A 9,034-nucleotide genomic window follows, 5' to 3' on the forward strand; every position below is an offset into this window, starting at 1 on the left:
TGCAGTTCACCCACATCCTTATGCATTTTCTAATGGGAGCATTCATAAAAAAGAGAAATCTGGTTTTTCTAATAAATAGTGTTTGTTGGAAACGACAACCTTGATGTTACTTGGGCTCCTTCCCAAGATCCCAGACTATCTGCTCTGAACCCAGACCCGGCCTGTCGCGGGCTCAAGCCCCCCTCCCTCCCTCCCTCCTTGGCCGAGGCGTCTTCTGTTAATGTGGGATTTGTGTATTGATAGTGTTTAAATGAAATTTGTGTCTTGTCTGTACTGCATACTGATTGCATCATCCAGAGTGTAACATAGTCTGGAAAGAGTTAATTACTGAGAAGCTGTGGTGTCCTTGATGTGTGGCTGGAACTGGGGAGTGTCCAGACACAAGTGTGTGTGCATTGCTGATTGCATCAGATCTGATCTGCTCTGTTCTGAGTTGAGTCGAGTTCTGTCTGTCTAGGTGTTAAGTCCTGTGTCCATTGTCTGCAAGCCTGTTTGTCTTGATTATTACTGAAGTCAGTAAAACTTTGTATATAGTTTTACCAACGTCTCTGATGACTCTTGGTTCTGCGTTCCACAGATTCCATCCAACTACTGCTGCGCTGCAAAATACTCTGACAATTGGTTATGGGCCCAGACTGACATTGCACTATATTCCTCTGCCCCAAAGCATCTTAGAATATAACATTGTATTTTAGTTCTAGTGGTCCCTCCAGGCCATCCTCTCCTCCATCCCAGTGGTCTTTTTTCTTTTTAAATTCATATGTTATTTGAGTGATTATATTCCTTCTGTTTATGTGATTGTTTTAGTCAATTGTTAGGTTTTGTTTTTGTTTTTAATTCTTATAGCGTTTTATAGTATCTTCAGTCTTTTACTGTACAATGTTTTATGCTGATTTTATATTGGAAACCGCCTTGAGTCCCTTTCGGGAGAGAGGGTGGTATACAAATAAACTTTTACTTACTTACTTCCTTACTGACCAGTTCCTAGACTGGACCAGAGCACAGACTGGACCTGGAGTTTGGAGTGGAAGAAATGTTGGAGCTGTGAGTGTGACCAGAGACGGGACCCGCTGTTCTGGTGAGCAAAACACTCTGACATCTTCTTCCTCCCCCCCGACAGTGACTCCGCGGCAGCAGCATGCACCTCAGGATCAGGGAGAAGCGGGCGGCGGAGGACCCCGGCCGGGCCAGGCTGCAGGTGATGCAGAAGACGCCTCGGCCTCCTCCGCGTGCACGCTCCCTCCTTCGCCAGGCCAGACCCGGGCCTGCCAAGACCTGCCTTGCCGAAGGAGCCCAGGCACGGAGGCAGCGGCAGCGGCAGTGGCACAGGGCTTCTTCGCACCTTCCCTGGGGGAGCCTCCCAGCCCCCCTCCGAAGCAAGGAATGGGGGAGCGAGCGAAGAAGCCCCGCCCACCGCCTCTTCGCCTCCTCCTCCGCCCGGCGGGCTGTGTGGGGCCGGGGAGGGGGGGCTGGTTGAACCGCACCTGCCTGGGGCGCCTGCCAGGACACGGGGGGGGGGGGGAGGGGCAGTAGCGGCCACTTTGGGAATCACTGCGATACGTCAAAGGCCAACTTGTTTACTTGGAGGATTCTGTGCTGTGAAAGCTTTCTGTGTTGGCTGCTTGATTCCCATCTCTTTTCTTTGGTAGCCTCCTGAGTAGTCTCCAATCTACTTACTTACTTACTTAGGCAATCCCTCGTAGTTCAAGGATGATGGTCCGTCTCTGGTGTCTTGGGGGTGTGTCCGTAGGTGGCTGAAGAGACCGATTCTTGACCCGCATGTTCTCCCTTCCGCACTGAGGACATCAGTTTCCAGGTGGAAGGCGGTCCTGGTCAGGGTTAGCTTGACGCTCTTTCCTCTTGGCACGTTTCTCCCTTAAGCCCTCCATTCATGCCTCTTCGAACTCCGCAGCACTGCTGGTCACAGCTGACCTCCAATCAGAGTGCTCAAGGGCCAGGGCTTCCCAGTTCTCTCTCAGTGTCTATGCCACAGTTTTTAAGGTTGGCTTTGAGCCCATCTTTAAATCTCTTTTCCTGCCCACCAACATTCCGCTTCCCGTTCTTGAGTTCGGAGTAGAGTAACTGCTTTGGGAGACGGTGATCTTTGGGCATCCGGACAACGTGGCCTTCAGTCCCACGGAGTTGATGGCGTAGGAGCATGGCTTCAATGCTGGTGGTCTTTGCTTCTTCCATCACGCTGACATTTGTCCGCCTGTCTTCTCAAGAGATTTGCAGGATTTTCCTGAGGCAACGCTGATGGAAACGCTCCAGGAGTTGGGGTGACGTCTGTCCCCAATCTATCCAATATTCACCCGTAATCTTGGGGCCCATCTTGAGTTCTCCTTCCCCCTTCTTCAATCACGTTGTTATTTCCCTGCACCCTCCCGCCCTCTTGGAATCTCTCGCCTCTCTCTCCCACCCCATCAATGGTTTGGCAGGAGACCTTCCCCTCCCCTCCCTTGCACGTGCACAATTTGCAAGTTGGATCATTTGCAGCTAGAGACACACCTGCGAAACATGAGGCACAAGGTCTGGCCCAACCGTTCACACGTTTGAGAGTTCAAGGTTCATATGTGTGGCGTGATCATCCGTAGCCCACAATAAGGGAGAACGACTAGGGTCTTAATCGTTGTTCAGCTATCAAACGTGAAACAGAGCTTTCAGGCCAGACTAGAGACCTGGGGGAATGAATGGTCACAGTAACCGGTGAAGATGGCGATACCAAAAAGGCTCCACGAAACTCCAGCTCAGAATGGAGAAGCAGGGATTGCTGACAATTCGCCCTGCCCCACCCCCCAAAATCAGCCCTGGGAGGGCGGGGTATAGGCCTCATTTCCCCCCAGTATCCCAGTACCCTTGCTTCCTCTCTAGGTCTCCTTTTCCCGTCTTTCTTTTCTACCCTTCTTAGTAAAACCTTCCTATAACTCTCTCTACCTGTCTTCACTCTGCCTCTTAACTTCTTATCAACTGCCCTCCTTTTTCTTCCACTTCACTCCACTCACCACCTTCCTTTTTCTCCAACGTCCTTACCGCCTATTTAACCTCCTTACTCCATTTCTTTCTACCTTCCAGATCTTCCTTGCCTCTTTCTCTCTACCTCACTATCTCACACTTTCTCCAATCTTACTGAAGGGACCATAACCCAGAAAATAGTAGACTTTTGCATATACAGCTTGGCCTCTGCTTATACCATACTAGCTTTTATATAGACAATAAGCTCTTTGTATGAACCAAAGTAACAAAGGACCTGTGCCCCTCCCTTTCTATTGAGCTGGTACCTTTCTCCAGAAAGTTCCAAGGACAGAAGCTAGTTCGAGAAAACAAGTGAGATCACAGACACCACTCTGTGCCAAAGAGGTGGGGAGATGAAGAAGACCCTCAGTAATTGGTCAAGTTTAGATAAGCTGAGATATATATTCTTTGTTTACTATTCCACGCTTCACGGCGGCCATTTGCATGGTATGGACCCATTGGAGTGGGTGTGTACGGCTGTTCCGCCTTCTCATAGCTATAATAATAATAATAAACAATCTTACAAAAAACAAATCTCGGCTATCAAACATCTAAGAATTCTCACAAAATTTCGCATCTGATGTACATGGATGACCTGAAGCTGTATGGAAAAACGGAAACTGAAATCCAGTCTCTGACCAACACTGTCCGAATTTTTAGCACTGATATCAACATGGAGTTTGGTTTGGACAAATGTTCGACAGTGGCATTGAAGAAGGGTAAAATAATTGAAAGTGAGGGCACCAATATGCCCAATGGCCAAACAATAAGGTGTCACCAGCCAGAGGCCTATAAATATCTGGGCATATTACAGCTGGACAACATCAAGCATGAACATGTGAAAACTGTGGTCAGTAAAGAATACACACAAAGGGTCAGAAAAATTCTCAAAAGCAAGCTCAATGGAGGCAACACCATCAAGGCCATAAACACCTGGGCCATACCTGTCATAAGATATACTGCTGGCATTATAAACTGGACACAGGTGGACCTTGACAATTTGGACAGAAAAACAAGAAAACTCATGACCATTCATCATTCACTGCACCCTCGCAGTGATGTTGACCGGCTATATCTGCCTAGAAGATCAGGGGGCAGAGGACTCTTACAAGTAAAGCAAGCAGTCAAAGAAGAAGAACATGCCCTGGCAGAATATGTCAAGCAAAGTGAAGAACCTGCTTTGATTGAAGTCAAAAATCAGAAACTCCTCAAAGCACAGCAGACAAAGAATCAGTACAAGAAAACCGCACTACAAACTAGAGCTGACAGCTGGCACAACAAAACACTGCATGGAAAGTTCCTTGACAAAATTGAAGGAAAAGCTGACAAGGAGAAGACCTGGCTCTGGCTCACGAATGGGACCCTGAAGAAGGAGACAGAAGGCCTGATCCTTGCAGCCCAGGAGCAAGACATCAGAACAAATGCAATTAAGGCCAAGATCGAAAAATCAGCTGATGACCCAAAATGCAGACTGTGCAAGGAAGCTGACGAAACCATGGATCATATCCTCAGCTGCTGTAAGAAAATCGCACAGACAGACTACAAACAGAGGCACAACTATGTGGCCCAAATGATCCATTGGAATTTATGCCTCACGTACCACCTCCCAGCAGCAAAGAACTGGTGGGATCACAAACCTGCAAAAGTATTGGAAAATGAGCACGCAAAGATACTGTGGGACTTCCGAATCCAGACTGACAAAGTTCTGGCACACAACACACCAGACATCACAGTTGTGGAAAAGAAAAAGGTTTCGATCATTGATGTCGCCATCCCAGGTGACAGTCGCATTGACGAAAAACAACAGGAAAAACTCAGCCGCTATCAGGACCTCAAGATTGAACTTCAAAGACTCTGGCAGAAACCAGTGCAGGTGGTCCCGGTGGTGATGGGCACACTGGGTGCCGTGCCAAAAGATCTCAGCCGGCATTTGGAAACAATAGACATTGACAAAATTAAGATCTGCCAACTGCAAAAGGCCACCCTACTGGGATCTGCGTGCATCATCCGAAAATACATCACACAGTCCTAGACACTTGGGAAGTGTTCGACTTGTGATTTTGTGATACGAAATCCAGCATGTCTATCTTGTTTGCTGTGTCATAATAAAATAATAATAATAATAATAATAATAATAATAATAATAATAATAATAATTTTATTTTTGTACCCCGCCACCATCTCCCCAGAGGGGCTCGGGGCGGCTTACAGATATAAAACCAACATACAATAATATCAAATACAAAAACACACAAATAAATTTAAAAGGCATTAAAAATCACAATCATTATAAAACACTTGAGAAACACAGCAATAAAAACATAAAATGAGCTGGGCAAAGTGCACTGAGTGGAACTTGTAAACAAGAAGGAAGTTAAGGTGCTACAAGGTCATGGGAAGAGCCTTAGACTGGGGTGAACACTGAGGCTATGTCAGGGAGTTAACCAAGAGGTACAACTGGTCAGAAGAACCCACTAGTACCTGTATATAGTGGGCGGAACTTCTTCAAAGGCCTGTTTGAAGAGCCAGGTTTTCAGGCTCTTCCTGAACACTTCCAAGGTGGCAGCTTGCCTGATTTCCCTGGGGAGCGCGTTCCAGAGCCGGGATGGGGGCCGCCACGGAGAAGGAAGGCCCTCTCTCTCCCTCGTCCCCACCAGCCGCACTTGCGATGGAGGCAGAAGCGAGAGGAGGGCCTCCCCCGATGAACAACGAGATCGTGTGGGTTCGTAGGGGGAGATGCGGTCAGAAAATATATGTGAAAATACTTTGCTTTTGTACTCTCACAAGACTAGATTTTCTGTCTGATTGCCTCCTGTGCCAGAACTCCTTTTTGAGATAACTTGTCTTACATTCCTGCTTCCCTCCTTGTCCTATTGCGCTGAATCCCTTCGCCTCTTGCACTCAGTCCCTTGTCCTATTGCACTCAGTCCCTCTCAAATTCTATCTCTCACATCAACAATTTAATGATGGACGGTTGGGGATGTTAAATCCTCAGGGGATGAGGGCCGGCAGCAGCTCAGATAGGCAAGTGGCAAGGCACCAACTAGGGCATGTCGTGGCAGCTTCCAGACCACAGGTAGGAGCCGTAAAACTCTCAGGCCACTGGACCAAGGAACCCCACAGCTGTAACACCCCAAATCTTCGCTCCCGTGGAGCAAGCGAGAGGGGGTCCCGGGGCCTGAAGTTCTTCCCGGCAGCTGGCAGACCGATGGCAAATCCCAGACCGGGCGGTCAGGATGTGTCCATACCAGCCCATGCCATTGAGGGGGAGGCTGGGAGTGCGTCTCCGATAAGGGCCATCTGGACTGGGGGGAAATAGAAACTGTGGGATCATTGGTGGGAATGGAAAGTATCTAGTAGACTGTAGGTCTTGGGTCGGCAGGACGATATTTATTTATTCATTAGACTTGTATACCGCTACTCCCAGTTTGGCTCGGAGCGGTTTACAGAAATAGATTAAAACAATACACTTAGCTTTAAAATAACAATAAAACAACAATAAAAACAGACATAGCTCTGAGTTTTTCACCCATCGAAAGCTTGTTGGAAGAGCAAGGTTTTGCAGGCTTTCCGAAAGGCAAGTAGGTCTCGGATAGTTTCAACTGGCAAGGCATTCCATAAATGAGGGGCTACAATCGAGAAGGCTCTGCCTAGTAGAAGACAAATGATAAGTCTGTATGTTAGGGACTTCAAGCAAATTTTGGTCTTCGGACCGGAGTAATCTCTGGGGTTGGTAGGGGGATAAGCGGGCCCTCAGGTACGCCGGCCCCAAACCATGTAAGGCCTTAAAGGTTAGTACCAGTATCTTGAAAGTAATCCGGTACTCAATCAGTAGCCAGTGCAGCTGTTGTAGAATTGGGGTGATATGCCACCTCGCCAGCACCCCGGCGAGAAGATGAGCCGCCGCATTTTGCACCAGCTTCAGTTTCCGGATCACTGACAGAGGAAGGCCAATGTAGAGGGTGTTACGGCAGTCGAGCCTCAAGATGACCGTCGCCTGGATCACCGTCGCCAGGTCGTTCCTAGATAGGTAGGGAGCCAGTCGCCTAGCCTGACGTAGATGGAAAAACGCAGATCTGCTCACAGCAGAGACCTGGGCCTCCATTGTGAGCAGAGGGTCCCATAAGACACCAAGACTTTTTACCGAAGATGACGGACGTAGTGTCTCACCATCCAGGGTAGGCAGCTGGATCTCCCTCCCACCCGGACGGCCCAGCCAAAGGATCTCCGTCTTCGCTGGATTCACCCTCAACCATCCAGTCACGGCCTCAAGGCACTGATGGAAACTATCGGGTACGGAGTCCGGCCGGCCCTCCCTCCTCAGAATGAGCTGAGTGTCATCAGCGTACTGGTGGCACTCAAGCCCAAAGCTCCGCACCAGTCGGGCAAGCGGTCACATATAGATGTTAAATAATAGAGGAGAGAGAATAGCTCCCTGTGGGACCCCACAAGTTAGCGGAGACCACGCGGAAACCATCCCTCCCCTCACCACACCACCCGCCGTCCCCGATTCTGGAGGAAGGACAGGGATTGGCGGGAATTGCCAAGAACTGACTTTCTATTGCCAGTAGTAAGAAGGAAATAAAGCTGTATCCAAGGAATTGCCTTTGTGAGCGTGCTTTAATTCCGAGAGCTTCCTGGTTCTGACATTTATGCCTGTTCAAGCATAAAGTGTGGAAGTTCATTTGAATCAGCTGCTGAGCTGGAACTTCTCACCCTTTTTCGGCCAGAAACAGTAAAAAGCTGATCTCAAAACCCTACTGTTCTGCTTTTTCTTCTTTCCCTTTTGCACACCAGCAATCACCAGCCAATCCCTCTGCAATGCCAGGAATACAGCTTAATGGTGTAACATCAGAAAATGTCAATCCTTTCCGCTCCCCTGGCAGACACCTCTTCACAAAAGTCAACATTGACGCTGAAATACAACTCCGCCCGAGCTCTGCAAGTGCAGCATTATTGCGAATGAAGCAGAGTGTTTATACAGCTATTGCCCTGTTACATGTCTCCGAAACATGGACCATCTACAGGCGTTACACTCAACCCCTGGAATGATTCCATCAGCGTTGCTTCCGAAAAATCCTGCAAACATCTTGGAAAGACAGGCAGACAAATATCATCATGCTGGAAGAAGCAGCAAAGACCACCAGCATTGAAATGATGCTCTTACGCCATCACTCCACTGGACTGACTGACTTACTGGACTGAAGGCCACGTTGTTCAAATGTCTGATTACCTTCTTCCAAAGCAGTTACTCTACTCCCAACTCCAGAACGGGAAACAGAAGGCCGGTGGACAGGAAAAGAGATTGAAAGATAGGCTTACAGCCAATCTTAAAAAGTGGCACAGACACCCAGAGGAAACTGGGAAGCCCTGGCCCTTGTGTGCACTGACTGGAGGTCAGCTGTGACCAGCAGTGCTGTGGAATTGGAAGAGGCATGAATGGAGGGCGAAAGGGATAAATCTGCCAAGAGGAAGGCACGTCAAGCCAACCCTGACCAAGACCGCCTTCCACCTGGAAAGAGATGCCCTCTCTGTGGAAGAACATGTGGGTCAAGAATAGGTCTCCACAGCCACCTGTGTATCCACCACCAAGACTCTACACTTGGAGGGCCATCATACTCGGACAACGAGGGATTACCTAAGTAAGGAAGACTTTCACAGTGTTCAACCTTATTTCTCTCACAATTGGCAGCAACTTCCCGTCACACATACGGTGGACGGTGTGTGTGTGTGTGTGTGTGTGTGTGTGCAATGCCTGCTCACTTATACAATCTATTCACAGGTGTAGGTTTAAGACTTCTTTTGGTTATTCTACATGTCTCATTTAGGGCTATATTGAGAAAGCTTAGTCCCTAGTTGTCCTGTACAGTAATCGCACATCCTTGCACTTTATTCCATGCGCTCTCTCCATTATTGCAGCTTGCACTTGCCTCATTCCTATTGTTTACAGCTTGGCCATGTTTACAGCAACTTACCCTCCACTGGTAGATGACCTCAGTTTGATTGAGCTGCGTTAATGTTT

The sequence above is a fragment of the Anolis carolinensis genome, chromosome 3 (assembly GCF_035594765.1).
Source record: "Anolis carolinensis isolate JA03-04 chromosome 3, rAnoCar3.1.pri, whole genome shotgun sequence".
NCBI lineage: Eukaryota > Metazoa > Chordata > Lepidosauria > Squamata > Dactyloidae > Anolis > Anolis carolinensis.